General features: G+C 38.0%; 1 protein-coding gene, 1 non-coding gene and 1 pseudogene across 2 annotated transcripts in view; 2 read left to right on the top strand and 1 right to left on the bottom strand.

The window, feature by feature from the left end:
• TAOK1 (TAO kinase 1) overlaps positions 1-19,931 on the bottom strand; it is a 147,471-nt gene that overhangs the window by 104,832 nt on the left and 22,708 nt on the right. The gene's annotated exons all lie outside the window — the stretch shown is intronic.
• LOC112855108 (L-lactate dehydrogenase A chain pseudogene) overlaps positions 2,325-19,931 on the top strand; it is a 39,865-nt pseudogene continuing 22,258 nt past the window's right edge.
• Positions 14,128-14,231, top strand: LOC112855833 (U6 spliceosomal RNA). The gene has a single exon (XR_003223054.2). It is a non-coding gene; the product is annotated as a U6 spliceosomal RNA (small nuclear RNA).

Below are 19,931 nucleotides of genomic sequence, written 5' to 3' on the forward strand. Positions count from 1 at the left end.
CTTGTGACATATACAAATTTTCTTGTACATACAAAAACTATCTCCAGAAAGATACTTGGAAACTGGTAACATTGGTGGCCAATGTAAGGAAGAGACTCAAAAGCCTGGGACACAAAAATGAGAGGAAGACTTTTCACTATTTTGTATTTTTTGAATGGTGAATGTTTTACCTATTTAAAAACAAATGTTAAAAATTAAGGTAAGAGGGACACCTGGGTGGTTCAGTTGGTTGAGCTTCCGACTTCAGCTCAGGTCATGATCTCGCAGTCTGTGAGTTTGAGCCCTGCGTCGGGCTCTGTGCTGACAGCTCAGAGCCTGGAGCCTGTTTCGGATTCTGTGACTCCCTCTCTCTGCCCCTCCCCCGTTCATGCTCTGCCTCTCTCTGTCTCAAAAATAAATAAATAAACGTTAAAAAATTTTTTGAAAAAAAATTAAGGTAAGAAATTCATTTTCTGGCCATAGCACTTACATGAAACTTAGTCCCAAATAAAGTTTAAGATTTTCATAATTTGCAATTCCACAAGCACTCACCTCTCTAATGTCCCCTCATCCCCAATCAACAGATATTCTGAGAACTAGAAAAACAACTGTATGATACAACCATTAAGAATTATTTACAGTACTTAGGAAGAATCTAAACGCTGACTGATAAGAGCCGCTCTTTCCAGTTATTTCCCATTAATAAGATCATATAACACTTCTACTTGTCCATTCTTTCATTGTTTAATAATGCAACCACTAGTAAAGAAGGGCAAAGCAAATTACAGCGCCGTGTTACAATACAAAAAAAAATTTTTTTTAAGATTTTTTTTTCAACGTTTATTTATTTTTGGGACAGAGAGAGACAGAGCATGAACGGGGGAGGGGCAGAGAGAGAGGGAGACACAGAATCGGAAGCAGGCTCCAGGCTCTGGGCCATCAGCCCAGAGCCCGACGCAGGGCTCGAACTCACGGACCGCGAGATCGTGACCTGGCTGAAGTCGGACGCTTAACCGACTGCGCCACCCAGGCGCCCCAAGATTTTATTTTTAAGTAATCTCTACATCCAATGTGGGAGCTGAATTTACAAGCCCAGGATCAAGAGTTGCGTGATCTACCAACTGAGCCAGCCAGACACCCTGATACAAAATTCTTTTAATGTCTCTCACACATACACTTTGATTCCCTCAAGACTGGAAGCGTATAGACTAAAATGTTGACAGCTATTACATATGAGTCCTAGAACGTATACACTTATTTTCTTCATTTTGCTTCTTCATTTTGCTTTCTTCATTTTTAGTTAGTTCTTTCAACGAATGCAGTTTGTAAGAATTTTTACAATGCAAATAAAAAACATTAGAATTTCAATGATTCTTCAAAGTGCTAGAAACTTGCCAGGTAGGAATGATGCAGAAATTTAAGTTTTAGTATAACTCAAAATCTGCAAGTATTACAACTTTGCAAAGGAGATTTATTTTCATTTAGATTTTTCAAAATTTCTTGCATACACTGAAAACCATTCTTTTTTTTCTTTTTTTGAGGCAGAGACAGAGTGTGCACAGGGGAGATGGGGAGACGCGGGGCTCGATCTCACAACCCTGGGATCATGACCTGAATTGAAATCAAGAGGCAGACGCTCAACTGACTGAGCCCCCCAGGCACCCCTGAAAAACATTCTTATAAAAAATTACTGGGTCAAAGATTTGGAGGGAAGAAAAAAGACTACCAAACTATTTAGATATCTATAATTCCATATTAACAAATTTTAAAATCTCACAAAGATGATAATCTGTCAAAATGGAAATTAGTTGAAAAACTAACCTGCATTCTTCAAAATATCATGAAAGACCAAAAAGACCAGGGAAATGTTCCAGAAGTTAAAGAAAACCAAAGACATATGACAAATAGATGCAATGTAGGTCCTCGATTGGGGGGAAAAATCCATCCTTAAAAGACATCATTGTGACAAACTAGAAAAACCTGAATATGGGCTGTATATTTGATAAGAGTATTGTACTGTTAAAATTCCTGACTGTGGCACTTTTATTGTGTTTAGTGAGACAATGGCCTTGTTCTTATGCAATAAATGCGTAAGTATTTACAATCACGTCTGCAATGAACTCAAACAGTTCAGGGGAATCAAGTCAGTATCTATGTAATACAGCAATAGTTATATACGTTAACAACTGGTGAAAATAGTTACATACGTTAACAACTGGTGAATGTTCATAAGGAGTACATTGGGTATTCACTGCACAATTCTAGCAACTTTCCAATCTATCTTATATTTCTCAAAATAAAAAAGTTAGGAGACGGGGGCAACGCAGCTGGGGCGCCTCCTAGGGATGCAGACTACCACTATCATACCGGAGCTGCCCACTCTGGAGGATCCGAAAAGCGCAGGAGGTAAAAATGACAGTTCTGTGCTTAAAGCTGCGGCCCACCTCTATGGAGCTCAGGGTGGTAAGTCCAACAAAGACTTCATACTCCAGGGACAACTGGCTGGCTCAGGCAGTGGAGCATGCCACTGCTGATCTCAGGGTTGGAAGTATGAGCCTCAGGGTGGGTGTAGAGACTACTTACAATCTTAGGGGTGCCTGGGTGGTTGAGTCAGTTAAGTGGCCTATTCTTGATTTCGGCTCAGGTCATGATCTCACAGTTGTGAGATTAAGCCCAGCGCAAACAGTTCCAAAGGATTCGGCATTGAGTGGGCATGGAGCCTCTTTAAGATTCTATTTCTCCCGGGGCGCCTGGGTGGCTCAGTCGGTTGGTCTGATTCTTGGCTTTGGCTCAGGTCATGATCTCATGGTTCAGGAGTTCAAGCCCCAAGTCGGGCTCTTTGCTTGACAGCCTGGAGTTTGGAGACTGGAGCCTGCTTCAGATTCTGTGTCTCCCTCTCTCTCTGCCCCTCACCTGCTCATGCTCTCTCTCTCTCTCAAAAATAAACATTAAAAAAAAATAAATAGGGGCGCCTGGGTGGCGCAGTCAGTTGAGCGTCCGACTTCAGCCAGGTCACGATCTCGCGGTCCATGGGTTCGAGCCCCGCGTCGGGCTCTGGGCTGATGGCTCGGAGCCTGGAGCCTGTTTCCGATTCTGTGTCTCCCTCTCTCTCTCTGCCCCTCCCCTGTTCACGCTCTGTCTCTCTCTGTCCCAAAAATAAATAAACGTTGAAAAAAAAAATTTAAAAAAAAAAAAAAAATAAATAAATAAATAATTTTCAGAAAGATTCTCTTTCTCCCTCTCCCTTTGCCCCTCCTCCACACACACTCTCTCAAAAAAAAAAAAAAAAAAAGAGGAAGAAAGAAAAGCTAATAACTATTTAAACAACATGAAAAAAGAATGTACACCGATCTGCATTTCAGGAAAGCAATGCAGGGCTAGATAGCAATATAAAAATATACTCCCGCCCTTTAACTCAACTCTACCTCTGGAAACTAAAAAAAGATCATAACAAATATGTTCATAATAGCATTAAGAGCTAAACAGCTAGAAACAATCTAAAGGTCTATTGCTAGAGAAATGAGTAAATGAATCCATTTGATGAATTTCTGTAAGCCATTTTAAAAATTCCAGTTTCATTCAAGGAGTATTAATGGCATGAGAAGGTGGCCACAATAAAAGCTTTAATAAACTGTACAATGCAATTTTCAAAATACACATAAGTGACATTTATTATGTCCTAAGTACTATATATATTTTTTTCTTGTCAAAGATATACACACTGGAGGAACTATTTTTATTTTTATTTATTTGGGGGGGTTAACATTATTTTTTTCTTAATATATGAAATTTATTGTCAAATTGGTTTCCATACAACACCCAGTGCTCATCCCAAAAGATGCCCTCTTCAATGCCCATCACCTCCCCTCCCCTCCCTCCCACTCCCCAACCTTCAGTTTGTTCTCAGTTTTTAAGAGTCTCTTATCTAAGCACTATATTAAGTACATTACATCCATTATTTAATTTATCCTCTTATAGGCATTTGTTTATTTTTGAGAGAGGGACAGAGACAGCAAGCAGGAGAGGGGCAGAGAGCAAGGCAGACACAATCTGAAGCAGGCTCTTGGTTCTGAGCTGTCAGCACAGAGCCTGACTCAGGGCACGTATCCATGAACCCTGAGATCATGACCTGAGCTGAAGTCGTTGACTGACCCACCCAGATGCCCTATAAAGGCACTATTAAGTGGCTCTTAAATAGAGATGTTACGAAGATTCAGATTTTTCACTTAGTAAAGCAACTGGCACACAGCAAACAGTAGTATTTACTTTTATATCCTCATATTCCAAATTTTGAAACTCAAGATTCAGAGAAATAAATTTGCTAAAATCACATAGCTAATAAGTGGTGGGACAGAAATCTGAACCTATGGGATTTAATTCTAGAATCTTTCCATTCTTAACTACTACACTCTACATGGTCTGTACATTAAAAATACAGAGAAGTAGCGGCACCCGTGTGGCTCAGTCAGTTAAGGGTCCTACTTCAGCTCAGGTCATGATCTCATAGATCTTGAGTCTGAGAGCCACATCTGTCTCTGTGCTGACAATGTGGAGTCTGGAGCCTGCTTTGAGTTCTGTGTCTCCCTCTGTCTCTGCCCCTCCCCTGCTTACACTCTCTCTCTCAAAAATGAACAGACGTTAACAAAAAAAATTTTTTTTTAACAATAAAAAAATAAAAATAAATACAGAGAAGTAACAGTAAAGGAAATACACCAAAACAGTGATATCTCTAGGTGGTAAATTCAGTGATGGCTTTTATCTTCCAAATATTCTATATCTATATATGAATTACCTTTAAAACTATTTTTTCCAGAGAACTTTAAAATAACAGTAAAACAGCACCTGGCTAGCTGGCTCAGTTGGTGAAACATGCAACTCTTGATCTCAGGGTTGTTAAGTCTGACCCCACTTTAGGTATAGGGATTACTTAGAAAGAAAAATCTTAAAAAAAAAAAAAAAAACTTACAAAAATAAATAAAATATTAGTAACACAGAAACCAACATTACAATACCTACAAGATATAAAATCTTCATCAAAAGCTTAGTCTTGTCCAGTATCACAATACTTTTAAGAGTGGCAATATTTTCTGATAAAGGGAAACTACTGCTCTAAACTCAATAAACAAAATCTAATAATCTGAGAATAGCTTTAACTTAAAGAAATATTAGACCTCTTCTGTTTTTCAAGAAAATTTAAAGTGAATAGTTAAAATATACAATATGCCTGAATGTATAAAGTAATGCTATGCTGATTTATCAGCACAGCATCAAATGACTATGATGGAGAAATGAAGAAAAAAAACATTTCACTTCTGGTATAACTATTCCCACTGTACATCTACAGTAACTTGGGTAATTGTAGTTTAGGTAAGTCAAGAATAATTCCGTTATTAACAAAAGGAAGGAAATATGTAACTTCAATATTCAAACTAGATTGCTCTTAAATTGTCATTTTAGATTTAGATTAGCCTTTTTTGGCCCTCTTTTTCCCTCGTCTCTTATCAGGGTATATTCTTAGTTCTGCCATTATCCAAAGGAGAACTGTCCTAACATACTTGTCTTAATTGCTTTCTAGATTGAAGAATCTTTTCACATTCTTTTATTAGCTGTACTGACAGCCAAACTCTATTTACATTCTTTTTTATTACCAGTGATTCAAGAGATAACAACTATGATAAAGCCCTGAAAAAGTACCAATCAGCTATGCTATTAGGGACAAAATAACGGACACCTCATTTATTTACTATACAGAAAGTTCAAAGGTACTATAAAGCTATGTATTTGACATCTCCACTTTAATATCTCAAAGGCACTTCTAACTCAACATAGTCTAATCACTCAAACTAATCATTCTGTGACTATATAAAACAGTGAGCCAACCGAATATATTCAATTCAGCAGTTCAGAAACCTAAGAGTTATTTTTCAACAACTCCCTTTCCTTCACCCATAACCTAATCCATCATCACATTTTGTAGATCTGTCCTCCTAAATCTTTCTCAAATTGACCCACTTTCCTACATCTCCACAATTTCCTCCTTATTCCACCTAGGCTACTACTTTATCTCATTTGGGCTGCCTTACTATAACAACTTCCTAAATAGTGCCATTGCATCCACTCGTGGCCCTTCTCCAATCCATTTGGTCTACTACAACTAGAATGACCTTTCAAAATGCAAATCTGATTATGTCATTCCCTCTACTTAAGTGTTCGATCCCTTTACATTGTATTTCAGTTGGAACAAAAATCATTAACATTAAAGGAATTACATTATCTGGTCCCACCCTACCTCGTTAGTCTCAACTCCTACTTCCTGTGCTCTGATGACACAGACCTCTCAGTTTATTGCCATGTTCCTTTTACCACAGAGCCTTGAACACACAGTAACTAAAAACACAGGTTCTAGAATTGTAATATGTAAATCCCAAAACTGGATCTGCCAACATACCAACTCTTGGCAATTAACTTATTGGGAAAGCAACTTAATTTCTCTGACCTCAAATTTTTCACAACTCTACAATAGGGGAAATGGTAATACCTATGTCATTTTGTGAGGGTTAAATGAATTTTGTGTGGAGAACATAGTGCTCATAACCAGTAAGCACTTCATGCCAAATTCCTCTACTTTTTTTTTTAATGTTTATTTATTTTGAGAAAGAGAACACATATGTATGGGAGAGGGGCAGAGAGAAAGGGAGAGAGAATCCCAAGCAGGCTCCATGCTGTCAGCATAGAGCCTGACTCAGAGCTCAATCCCAGGAACCATGAGATCATGACCTGAGCTGAAATCAAGAGTCAGACACTTAAACCAACTGAGCCACCCAGGTGCCCCCTTTTTTTTCTTATTATTTTTATTTACTTAAAATTTTTAATTCTGTGTCTCCCTCTCTGCCCCTCCCCCGCTCACACTGTCTCTCAAAATAAAATAAAAACATTAAAAAAATTTTTTTAAAAAGTCTGTCTCTTGGTTTGTGTCTCTACTTTTTTTTCCTTTGCTTATTTTGTTCCTTAAATTTCACATATGAATGAAATCATGTTATTTGTCTTTCTCTGACTTATTTCACTTAGCATTATACTCTCTAGCTCCAACCATGTTGTTGCAAATGGCAAGATTTCATTCCTTTTCACGGCTGAATAATATTCCATTGTGTATATATACCACCTCTTTTTTATCTATTCATCTATCAATGAACACATAAGCTGCTTCCATAATTTAGCTATTATAAATAATGCTGCAATAGGGGCAGCATTAGTCAGTTAAGCACCTGACTTTGACTCAGGTCATGGCCTCACAGATTGTGAGTTCAAGCCCTGCATCAGACTCTGTGCTGACAGTGCAAAGTCGGCTTGGGATTCTCACTCTGTCCTCTCTGTCCCTCCCTTACCCGTGCTTGCTCTCTCAAAATATATAAACTTTTTTTTTTAAATAAATATATAAATAATGCTGCAATAAACCTAGGGGTGCATTAGTCTGAATTAGTGCTTTTGTGTTTTGGGGGCAAATATCCAGTAGTGCGATTACTGGATCATAGGGTACTTCTAACTTTTTTTTTTTAAGCTTTAAGTAATCTCTATGCCCAATATGGGGCTTGAATTCACGACCCCGAGATCATGAGTCATGTGCTCTTCCAACTGAGCCAGCCAGGCACCCCTATTTTTAACTCTGAGAAACCTGTGTACTATTTTCCACAGCTGCTGCACCAGTTTGCATTACCACCAACAGTGCACTAGGGTTCCTTTTCCTCCACATCCTTGACGACACTTGTTGTCTTTTTGATTTTAGCCATTCTGACAGGTGTGAGGTGCTATCTCATTGTAGTTCTGATTTGCATTTCCCTGATGACAAGTGATGTTGAGCATCTTTTTATGTGTCTGTTGACCATCTGTATGTCTTCTTTGAAGAAATGTCTGTTCATGTCTCCTGCCCATTTTTTTTTTTTTTTTGTAAGCTCTATGCCAAACATCGGACTTAAACTCATGACCGAGATCAAGAGCTGTATGCTCTACCAACTGAGCCCACCAGGCACCCCTCTTCCACCTATTTTTGAATTGGATTATTTGGTTTTGGGGTATTGAGTTGTATCAGTGCTTTATACGTTTTTGGACACTAACTCTTTATCAGATATGTCATATGCAAATATCTTTTCCCATTCAGTAGGTTGCCTTTTAGTTTTGTTGATTGTTTCCTTTGCTGTGCAGAAGCTTTTTATTTTGATGTTATCTAAACTCCTCTACTTTCTTCAATCTCTGGTTATCATCTCCACTGGGAAACTTTTCCCACCCTAATTCTTCCAGGCAAAGTGTGTGTGTGTGTGTGTGTGTGTGATGCTTCCATAAGGTTTGCTTATACCCAGTTAGCACTCATCTGACTGCTCTGAATTGTTTACCGATCTCACCCAACGACTTACTGAGTTCCTTAAAGGCAGAAGCTATCTTATTAATCTTTGATCTGATATACCTAATACAACATCTCTCATAACAGGCATTCAAGAAATGTAAGAGTCAATACAGAAATCAGGTAAACAATGAAAAATATGGTTTTAATACAAGAATTGTGACAGTAAATAAAAACTCTTTATGTACAGTTATGTTTTTTCAAAGTGTAGTCCACAGCCACCTGCATAAAAACTGCCTAGTATTTTTTTTAAATGCATACTCCTGGGCCCTTCATCAAACCTATATATATCTACAATTTTTCATATACATTTTTTGGTAAACCAAAGGTTGGGAATTGTTGGATTAGAATAAATAATGAGACCTTACACAATTACTAAATGTAAATTTAAGAAAATGAATAATACAAAAAAAAAAAAGAAAATGAATAATACAATAGTCAAATATTACAATTCAAGGTCCTTAAAAGTAATGAAGTCATTTAATAGAACCTACTTTTGAATCAGAGTCAATTATTTGTAAGTCAAGGCCACTGGTACATTGTGTTCAACATTTCTGAATAGGAGAATCCAAGAGATAAAATACAACTGTCTTAAGATTATTTCCAATAGGATATTCTCCTTAACCTAGTATGGAAGTGAAAAGGGGCAACAACTTAAAAATATAAACAATTTAACATTTTTCAAATCATGCCCAAACCTGAGAAGCACTAATAAGCAACAAAAAATGAACTACTTAGATTACAGTAAAATTTTAGTTTAAGAGTATAATTCACTCTGGAAATATGCTTTTAAGGGGCACCTGGGTGGCTCAGATAAGTGACCTACTTCAGCTCAGGTCATGATCATACGGCTTGTGAGTTCGAGCCCCACATCGGGCTCTGTGCTGACAGCTCAGAGCCTGGAGCCTGCTTAGGATTCTGTGTCTCCCTCTCTCTGCCCCTTCCCCAGCTCACACTCTGTCTCTGTCTCTGTCTCTCTCTCTCCCTCCCTCCCTCAAAAATAAATAAACATTAAAAAAAAAAAAAAAAGAAATATGCTTTTAATCCAAAGCACTTAGGTATATCAAAAAAAATTTCCCCATAGGAAATAATGGAAACTCAGATGATTAATTCCACAACCCAAAAATACTCATATAAAAATGATTTCCAACACTATAATACAAAATAATAAAGAAAATACAAAATATAAAGAAAAATAAACAAATTAACCTGCACTTATATTTGAAAACCTTCATGGCTGGTGTGAGGTAGACACGGGAGAGAAGGGTTACTGTGTAAGATGACTTTCACTATCACTGACAGAATCACTGCTATCTATTGGTTCAGTAGAATCTTCCTCTGCACAGGGGCCATTGTATACACTCGCATGGATGTTCATATAGTACAGTATTAATAAACTTGTTATATACTGTATTTAATGTAACTGGCAATAAGGCAGTAGAGGAAAGGGTCTATATGTGTAGGCAGCCTGACCTAGAATGAAGCAAAGCATTCCTAAGCTTACTCCTGTATGCAAATGCAAAGGACTGTCTGTCCGTAGGTGCTTTGAAGTGACAAAAAATACACTAGTGCCAGTTGTGGGCACCTTCCAAAGTTCTGAAAAATCACTGATTTCTGCCAAACACCACAGCCTGAGACCGAGCATCCAAAAATGGGAGACAATCACCCATGATCCCACAGCAAGAGACAGAGAGAGAGAGAAAGAGAGAGAGAGAGAGAAAGACAGAGAGAGACAGAGAGAGAGAGAAAGAAGAACCACTGGCTCAGCTGTGATCATGTGACATTCAGCACTGCATACTTACTACTCGAATTGCAAGACATTGCTTGTTTATTGAGTTAAAATTTATTAGAAATGCTTGCTCGTCTTTCAGAACACTCACCGAACAAGTTATTGGCAATCCAAAGTTTAACTGTATTTAGGATATATCTGTTCTCAATTATCTTCATCATAAATTCTACTATATTAAGATCTACTTCAAGTTACATTTCTAAGCTTCGTGTCCTCCCTAATATTCCCAAAATGAACAGTTTAACAATACAAATGTTTTGGACTTTACTTTCAATCATTACATAACTAAATAGAGAATCTGTTAACTAGTATTTACAGAGAAAATGAGTCAAAACACAAACCCTACCTTTTTGTCATTTTTTGTTCAAATAGAAGAAAAAGCTCTTGTGAGTTTCCCCAAATCTCAATATATAGTTTTCCTTTAATGCTAAAGTTACAAGATAAAAGTTGAATTTTCTTTACTGTCAACAAGATCTGGTGTATTGATTAGATCTTAAAATCTCTTTCAAAATAAAAAGTATACTGTATGACAGATATAAACAGACTCAGAAAATTAAAACTACAAAATTAAAATTAGATATCCTTTAAGTCAATATTTACATAATGGAGGAGGGCCTGAAGGGTTCAGTGGTTGCCTAAGGTCACACTTAATAACAGACATGGAATTAAAAATCTAAATTTACTAAATGCATGGTAATATCCTGAATTGGATCCTGGAATAGGAAAAATGACTTCAGTGGGAAAATCTGGATAAATCTGAATAAAGTCAATAATTTACAGTTTCATATCAGTATTAATATTAACTTTGTAATTCTGACAAATAGACCACTCTTACATAAAATGTTAAAATTAGAGGAAGTTGGGTGAAAGGTACATGAGAACTGCACTAGCTATAATTTTTCTGTAAGTCTAAAATTATAAAATAAATATAAAAGGCTTACTTAACAAATTCTAAATCTAAAACTAATTTTTTTTTTTTAAGTTTATTTATTTTGAGAGAGAGCATGCCCACAAGCAGGGGAAGAGGAAAGAGAGAGGGAAAGAGAGAATCCCAAGCAGGCTCCATGGTGTCAGCACAGGGCCTGACTTGGGACTCGATCCCATGAACCCTGAGACCATGACCTGAGCCGAAATCAAGAGTTGGAGCCTCAACCGACTGAGCAACCCAGGAACCCCTAAATCTAAAACTAACTTCTAATCCAGAATGCTTCCTTTCTGTTTGCATAAAATTCGCTAAACAGAAAGGCATTAGATTCTAATACTGTGTATTCAGAGGGAACAACATATAGCACCTGCTTATAGCTTATAACAACATATAAGCACTTCCCAACCAAATACAATCAAAAGAAATCCTCCCTGTTTTTCTGCTTAACAAGAAAATCTTGTTATATTCCAGGCATTTTGCTTATTTTATTGAATTGTCACAACTGTCCTAAAATAATTATCAACCTAAATTATACCTGAGGTTCAGAAAAGCTAAGTAATTTGCCTACTATCACATGGTTTTCACTATACCTCATCATTGACTTTTTGCCAATCACCTAGGTACTTTTAGGATCATGTGTATTTGAATGAGTAAGAAGCATTTGTTACTAAATTTAAAAAATTCTACCTCCACAGTGTTCTTCATTTCCAAACCCTTACTGCCAATCACATAGACACTACCTTTTGTTTAGGTCTCTGTCACCTCTTGTCTGGTCTAGAGAAAAAAGCCTCCCAAACAAGCATTCTAATCTCGTCTTTCCCCCTTAATCCATTATGACATACGCCCATAGTCATATGGGCCTCCCAGAATGTATACCCACATTTTAGTAAAGGTACGATTTCCTTCTGGGAAATAACCTCTCCTCTGCCTAGACAAAACTATGTATAAATATGCCTAGCTCTGGAGCGCCTGGCTGGCTCAGTCAGTGGAATGTGCGACTCTTGATCTCAAGGTTGTGAGTTTGAGCCCCATGCTGGGTGTAGTGAGAACTTAAAAAAATTAAATCCAAAAGAAATAAATATGCTACTTCTGCTCTTACAGATGATTGGATATGAACCAAGCTAAGCCAACCCCACTCTCTGTTTTCAGAGTCTAGAATCTTGAGCAAAATGAAAAAAGTTTGGGGGGAAAATGGATGGCACTAATTTATTCTGGTGGCCTCCTGTTTAGAATGTCAATTCATTCCTGATATCAAGATCCCAAGAACTGTCCCAGACTGGCTCTCTAGCCTTCCTTTTGAGTCTATGAGCAATTTAGTAGCCTTACAATGACTTTCATTTCTCCATAAGATAGTCACCATCACTTTTCTGCTTGCAAACAAAGACCATAATGAATACTGCACTCTTGATTCATTTCAGATCTCTAAAGCACCTTGAAAGTATCACTCAATCCTCCTGTTCAAAAACTTCAAATGAACCCACAAATTTTCACTATTATAATCTTCTCCAGAGTGACTTTTCAGAGTTCTCCCAACTTGGGTCCAATTGATATTTGTGAGCTTATTTCTCACCAATGACATCATGTATATTAGGGCTATTTTCTTCACTTGGAATGCTATCCGCACCATCTCTGCCTATAAATCTTATCCACCCTTCCAAATATACTTCAATTATTATCTTGTATGTAAATTCTTCATCAATTCCACTAACACAATAAGATACTGTAGAAAAATCCTCATGCAACTTTGTATCTATTTTATTACATATTCTGCATTCACTTACTACTGTATGAGTTATATTCTTCCACAGACCCCACTAACTCTTCCAAAAGGCAAAAGAGTGGAAATACGTCAAGTATGTGCTGACACAATTCAATCAAAAATAATACCACCAGGGACACCTGGCTGCCACAATCAGAGGGGCACACAACTCTTAGTCTCACAGTCATGAGTTCGAGCCCCATGTTGGATGTAGACATTACTTAAATAAATAAAACTTAAAAAAAAAAAAAGAATATCACAATATTGGCTATTCATATTATGACAAAATTTAAGCCAATCAAACTGTTTTGAAACTTGGTATATGCAATTTCAGGATCAACTTCTGTTTCTGAGTGATGATAGAGTAATTGGGACAGGATTTATATTCCTGTCATAAGATCTGAAAAGCTGGAAAAATATAAAATTCCTTTTTAGACACTGCACAAGAGGCAGTACATGACCACAATCTCTGCTAGAAGTGAAACAAGGTAAGTTCTAGGGTTACTGCTTTCTACCTAGAAACACTTTCTAGAATGCAGTATAGGCCAAGAGATTCCAAGAAAAGCACAGCAGTCTCTGAGCAAAGAAGACAAATATCAGGGGTGCCTGGATGGCTTGACTGGTTAAGCATTCAACTCGTGGTTTTGGCACAGGTCATAACCTCATGGTTCTTGAGTTCGGGTCCCATACTGGGCTCAGTGCTGACAGTGTGGAGCCTACTTGGGATTCTCTCTCTCCTCTCTCTGCCCCTCCCCTGCTCACAGTCTCTCTCCCTCTCTCAAAATAAATAAATTTTAAAGTTATTAAAAAAAAAAAAAAAAAGATCAGAGTTTAGGAAGGCCAAGCCAACTGAAATAGAGAAAGTAGACTTTCTGGAGAAAGAATTTCAGAACTGTTCAGCAGATGCCTTCCAGTATCTCTGGCTGAATACAAAGCTGCACATGCACAGGTTTCCTGAAACTCCGTAAGGCCAGGCAAAGAACAACTATGGGGGAGCTAAACTCCCAGAGGTCACACAGGCTAGAAGATGGTCTCAGTTCCAACTCAACCATGGTGGCGAATCCTCAGAGACTTAGAGAACTCAGTAGAGTCCCCAAAAGGGTCATAACTTACCAGCAGAGCTAAATTAGCATTCCTGAAGGGATTAAGGCAATCCACAAGCAAGTGCCCATCAAGACAAAGTGTAATGTTCTTTAAAAGATAAGCAAAAAATTCAGAATAAAAAAAAAAGAGGGGAGAACATACTAAACTCAATCAAAAATTAAAAGATATACCAAAAACTGCTGACTTCAGCAGTACATATACTAAAACTAGAATGACACAGAGATTAGTAAGGTTCATATGCAAGGATGACATGTAAATTTGTGAAGTGTTCCATATTTTTAAAAAAAGGAAAAACTGCAGGGACATCTGACTGGCTCAGTCGGTGGAGCATGTGATTCTTGATCTTGGAGTTGTAAATTCAAGCCCCATATTGGATGTAAAGATTACTTAAAAATAAAATATTTTAGGCAAGCCTGGGTGGCTGAGTCACTTGAGTGTCCAACTTTTGATTTCAGCTCAGGTTATGATCTCACCGTTTGTGGGTTCAAGCCTGATGTCAGGCCCCATGCTGACTGTGCAGAGCTTGCTTTGGATTCTCTCTCCCCCCCCCCCCCCCCCGCCTTTTCCCCACTCTCACACACATGCTCTCCCAAAATAAATAAACTTAAAAAAATTAAAATAAAATAGAATATTTTAAAAAAGAAAAAGACATACCAAAAAACCCAAGAAATGCTATCCATAACCAACAGAAAACTTGGTCAACAAAAACAGATCTCAGAATGAAAGAGAAATTAGCAAAAAAGAGCATTAGTTATTCTAAGTATCTACAATTATTTAAATAAAAACATATACAAAACAAAGAGAGAAAGGAGAAAGGAAAAAAACAAAACAGAGCAAAATGGAACTTCAAAAGATGAAAAATACAATTCAGAAATCAAAAAATACACTAGATGGGATTAATATGACATAGGACAGTGAAGAAAACACATAAATTTTTAAAAGATCTACTAATATGGAGACATGAAAATAAAAAACCATGTAACAGCACAATTAAAAAAGAAAAAATGTGTAGGATCACAGTGACTGTGGGACAATATTAAATGGTCTAACATATATGCAACTGGAGTACCACATAAGAAGATGAACTAAAAAATTATTAGAAGAAATAATGACCAAAAATTTCTTAATTTTGATGGAAACTTTAATCCCACAGATTCAAGAAACTCAATAAACACCTCCAGGATAACCTCAAATCAAGATGAAGGTACACTATAGTCAATTTATTGAAAAACCAATAATAAAAAGCCTTACGACTAGTCAGAGAAAAGACATATTTCCTACAGAAAAAAAATAATAAGAATGTAGAATTCACATCTAAAACTGTCATGTCAAAAACATATCAGCATGGGGGTGCCTCGGTGGCTCAGTCAGTTGAGCTTCCAACTTCAGCTCAGGTCAGGATCTCAGGGTTCGTAGGTTTAAGCCCCGGCAATGGGCTCGCTGCTGTCAGCACAGAGCCCACTTCGGATCCTCTGTCCACCCCCGCCCCCTTCTCTCTGTCCTTCCCTGGCTTGCATGCACACTCTCTCCCTCAAAAAATAAACAAACATTAAAACATATACCACAATCCTAAATGCATATGTACCTGATAAAACTTCAAAATACATGAAGAAAAACAGACAAAACTTTAAAAAGACAAATGAGGGGCACCTGGCTCAGTTGGTTGAGTGTCTGACTTTGACTCAGGTCATGATCTCATGGTTTGCGGGTTCGAGCTCCGCATCAGGCTTCCTGCTGACAGCATGGAGCCTGCTTGGGATTTCTGTATCTCCCTCTCTCTTTGCCCCTCCCCTGCTTGTGCTCTGTCTCTGTCTCTCAAAAGTAAATAAACATTTAAAAAAATTTTTTTTAATTAAGAACATAAAAAGACAAATGAAAAATTATACTTAACATTCCAAAATTACTCTCTATAACTGAACAAACAAGTACAGAAAATCAATAAGGATACAGAAACTTAACACTCAAATAATTTAACCTAATTCACATTTATAAAGCACTCCATCTAACAAAGAATGCACATTCTTCTCAAATGCTTATGTAACATTAACCAAACCAGACATACACCCAGCCATAAAACAAGTCAAAACAAGGTGCCTGGTTGGCTTAATCAGTGAAGCTTGCAGCTCTTGACCTTGGGGTTGAGTTTCAGCCCCCTATTAGGTGTAGAGATCACTTAAAAAACAAAACCTTTAAAAAAAAAAAAAAAGTCTCAACAGGAGTACCTGGGTGGCTCAGTCAGTTAAGCATCCAACTTCAGCTCAGGTCAGGATCCCACAGTCCATGAGTTAGAGCCCCATGTGAGGCTCTGTGCTGACAGCTCAGAGTCTGGAGCCTGCTTTGGATTCTGTGCCTCCCTCTCTCTCTGCCCCTTCCCCACTTGTGCTCTCTCTCTCTCTCAAAAATAAAAACATTAAAAATAATTTTAAGGAAAAAAAAGTCTCAACAAATACAAAAGAATTAAATTCATACAGAGTGTATTCTCTGACCACACAGAATTAGAAACTAAATCAGGAACGTTCCTAAATATTTGGAAATTAAACAACACAATTCTAAATTTTTTTTTTAACGTTTATTTATTTTTGAGACAGAGAGAGACAGAGCATGAACGGGGGAGGGGCAGAGAGAGAGGGAGACACAGAATCGGAAGCAGGCTCCAGGTTCTGAGCTGTCAGCCCAGAGCCCACGCGAGGCTCGAACTCACGGACCGCGAGATCGTGACCTGAGCTGAAGTCAGACGCTTAACCGACTGAGCCACCCAGGCGCCCCAAAACAACACAATTCTAAATAACATATAGTGGGGGTACTGAAGCCACTGTCACCAAGTCTGATCCAATGCCACACATATGCACACCCACCTGGCCTAACAAGAACCCTCAATTCCTTTTGGTTCTAAATCCAATGTGGCAATTCTCAAGGATCAGCTTGGGAGGGAGGGAGGGAGGGAGGGAGGGAGGGAGGGAGGGAGGGAGGGAGGAAGGCAGGCAGGCAGGCAGGCAGGCCATAACCCCAAGAGTAAGATTACGGTTTTTGAGTTGGTGCTGTTGGCATGGGCTGTGCCATCAGTCTCTTTTTTTATTTTAGAGAGATAGAGTTTGTGAACGGGTAGAGGGGCAGAGGGAAAGAGAAAGATAATCTTAAGCAGGCTCCACTCTCAGCATGGAGCCCCACAAGGGGATCTATCTCACAACTGGAAGATCATGACCTGAGCAGAAACCAAGAATTTAACCAGGGTCCTGCCATCAGTCTCTCAATGAAGGACTTGGAAAATGAACTTGCTCTTACTGATATCATGAAAGACAAACTGAAGGGACAGATGATGGATCTCCAACACGGCAGCCTTTTCCTTAGAACACCAAAAACTGCCTCTGGTAAAGACTGTAACATGACTGCAAACTCCAAGCTGGTTATTATCACAGCTGGGGCCTATTAGCAAGAGACTGTCCAGCATAAAGCAAACATATTTAAATTCATCATTTGTAATTATTGTAAAATAGAGCCTAAACTGCAAGTTGCTTGTTGTTTCCAATCCTGTGGATATCTTGACACGTGTGGCTTGGAAGATAAGCACCTTTCCAAAAACACTGTGTTATTGGAAGTGGTTGCAATCTGGATTCAGTCTGGCTCCATTACCTAATGGGGGAAAGGCTGGGAGTTCAGCCATTAAGCTGTCATGGGTGGGTCCTTGGTGAGCATGGAGACTCTAGTGTATCTGCATGGAGCAAATGTTGCTGGTGTCTCCCAGAAGTATCTGCACCCTGACAGAGACACTAATGCAGATAAGTAACAGTGGAAAGAGGCTTAGAAACAGTGCGTATAAGGTCATCAAACAGAAAGACTACACATCCTGTGGCAGATTTGGCAGAAAGTATAATGAAGAATCTTAGGGGGGTGCATCCAATTTCCACCATGATTAAGGGATTCTATGGAATAAAACATGATGTCTTCCTCTGTGTTCCTTGAGACAGAATGGAATCTCAGATGTTGTGAAGGTGAATCTGACTCCTGAGGAAGAGGCCTACTTGAAGAAGAGTACAGATACACTTCAGGGGGATCCAAAAAGAACTGCAGTTTTAAAGTTTTCTACTATTGTACCACTTCACTGTTTAGGCTACAACAGGATTTTAGTTGGAGGTTGTATATATTGTCCTTATTATGTTACTCTAGTAATTATTAAAATGATCTAGGAAAAACATCAGTTTCCTCAAGTTGCAAACAGAATAGCTCATAAAACCCTGCAGCCATATGCTGATATTGGATGATACCTATCTTATGTAGTCCTAAATTGGTTAATGTAAAATATAAAATAGTTCTACCACCTAAGAGGCACCAGTGACATTGCTGCATATGTTACAGTTGTTCCTCAAATCATATATGTATTTACTGTGTTATGATTCCTGGTTCTTTCACCCAACATGCCTCATACAACTTTTTTTTTCCAGTTAACCACATCCTGGGATCCAAAGTATACATTCAATATTGCACATATTGTGCAGAACTGTTCCAACAGATCTTGTGTACTACATATATCAGAATAGTATACATTGCCATACTGTAACAAAACAAAAAAAAGATCTACATGTAAACAATGCAACCAACTATCCAAGAGTCATACCAATTAAAATACCAAATAAACTTTGAACAGTAAAAACTAAACAAACAAATAAACAAAAACATGTGGTAGGTCAAAGAGAAGCATATGGGAAAATAAGAAAATATTTTGAATTGAATAAAAGTGGAAACAGGATTCAAACTTTGTGGTTCAGAACTAAACAAGTACTTAAAAGGAAACTTGTAACATTAAATCCCTGCATTAGAAAACAAGAACGATGTAAAGTCACACCATAAGCATCCAGCTTAGGAAATAAACAAAACAAACGAAAAAAAGCAAATTAAATACAATAAAAGCAGAAGGAGGAAAATAATAAAGAGTAAAACCCAATGAAATTGAAAACAAAACAAAGAGAAAAATCAATTTCACCAAAATCCAGTTCTTTGAAAAGGTAAAATAGATAAATCTCAAGCCAAGTGATCCAAAAAGAAAGAGAAAGGATACAAATTACTAGTATCAGGCATTAAAAAGGGGCTATCACTTACAGACCCTACAGACAGGGGCTCCTGGGTGGCTCAGTCAGTTAAGCGTCAAACTTCGGCTCAGATGATGATCTCATGGTTCCTAAGTACAAGCCCCACATCAGGCTCTCTGCTGTCACTGCAGAGCCTGCTTCAGATCCTCTGTCCCCCACCTCCCCACCACTCTCGCACTCACACATGCTCACTCACTCAAAAATATACTTTAAATAAAATTATAAGAGAATGTTATGTATAATTTTATCAGTTAATTTGATAAAAACAAACTATCAAAGTTAACTCAAGAATAAATAGACACCCTAAATAACTGTTTTACTTTTTTTTTTTTTTTAAGTTTATTTACTTTTTTGGTAATCTCTTTACCAAATGTGAGGCTTGAACTTATGACCCCAAGATCAAGAGTCACATGCTCTTTGGACTGAGCCAGCCAGGTGCCCCTAACTATGTTTGTTTTAAATAAATTGCATTTTTTACGGGGCGCCTGGGTGGCTCAGTTGGTTAAAACGTCTGACTTCAGCTCAGGTCACGATCTCGCGGTCCATGAGTTCGAGCCCTGCGTCGGGCTCTGGGCTGATGGCTCAGAGCCTGGAGCCTGCTTCCAATTCTGTGTCTCCCTCTCTCTCTGCCCCTGCCCCGTTCATGCTCTGTCTCTCTCTGTCTCAAAAATAAATAAAAAATGTTAAAAAAAAAATTAAAAAAAAAGAGAATGAAAGGAATGAGAGAAAATATTTAAAAAATAAATAAATAAATAAGTTGCCTTTTTTAATGTTTATTTATTTATTTTGAGAGAGAGAGTGTGTGTGTGCAGCACAAGCGTGAGAGTGAGTGAAGAGAGAGAATCTCAAGCAGGCTCCGTGCTAGAAGTACAGAGCCGGATGTAAGGCTCGGATCT

Source organism: Puma concolor, chromosome E1 (assembly GCF_028749965.1).
Source record: "Puma concolor isolate L17-30 chromosome E1, mPumCon1.1.hap2, whole genome shotgun sequence".
Taxonomy (NCBI): Eukaryota; Metazoa; Chordata; class Mammalia; order Carnivora; family Felidae; genus Puma; species Puma concolor.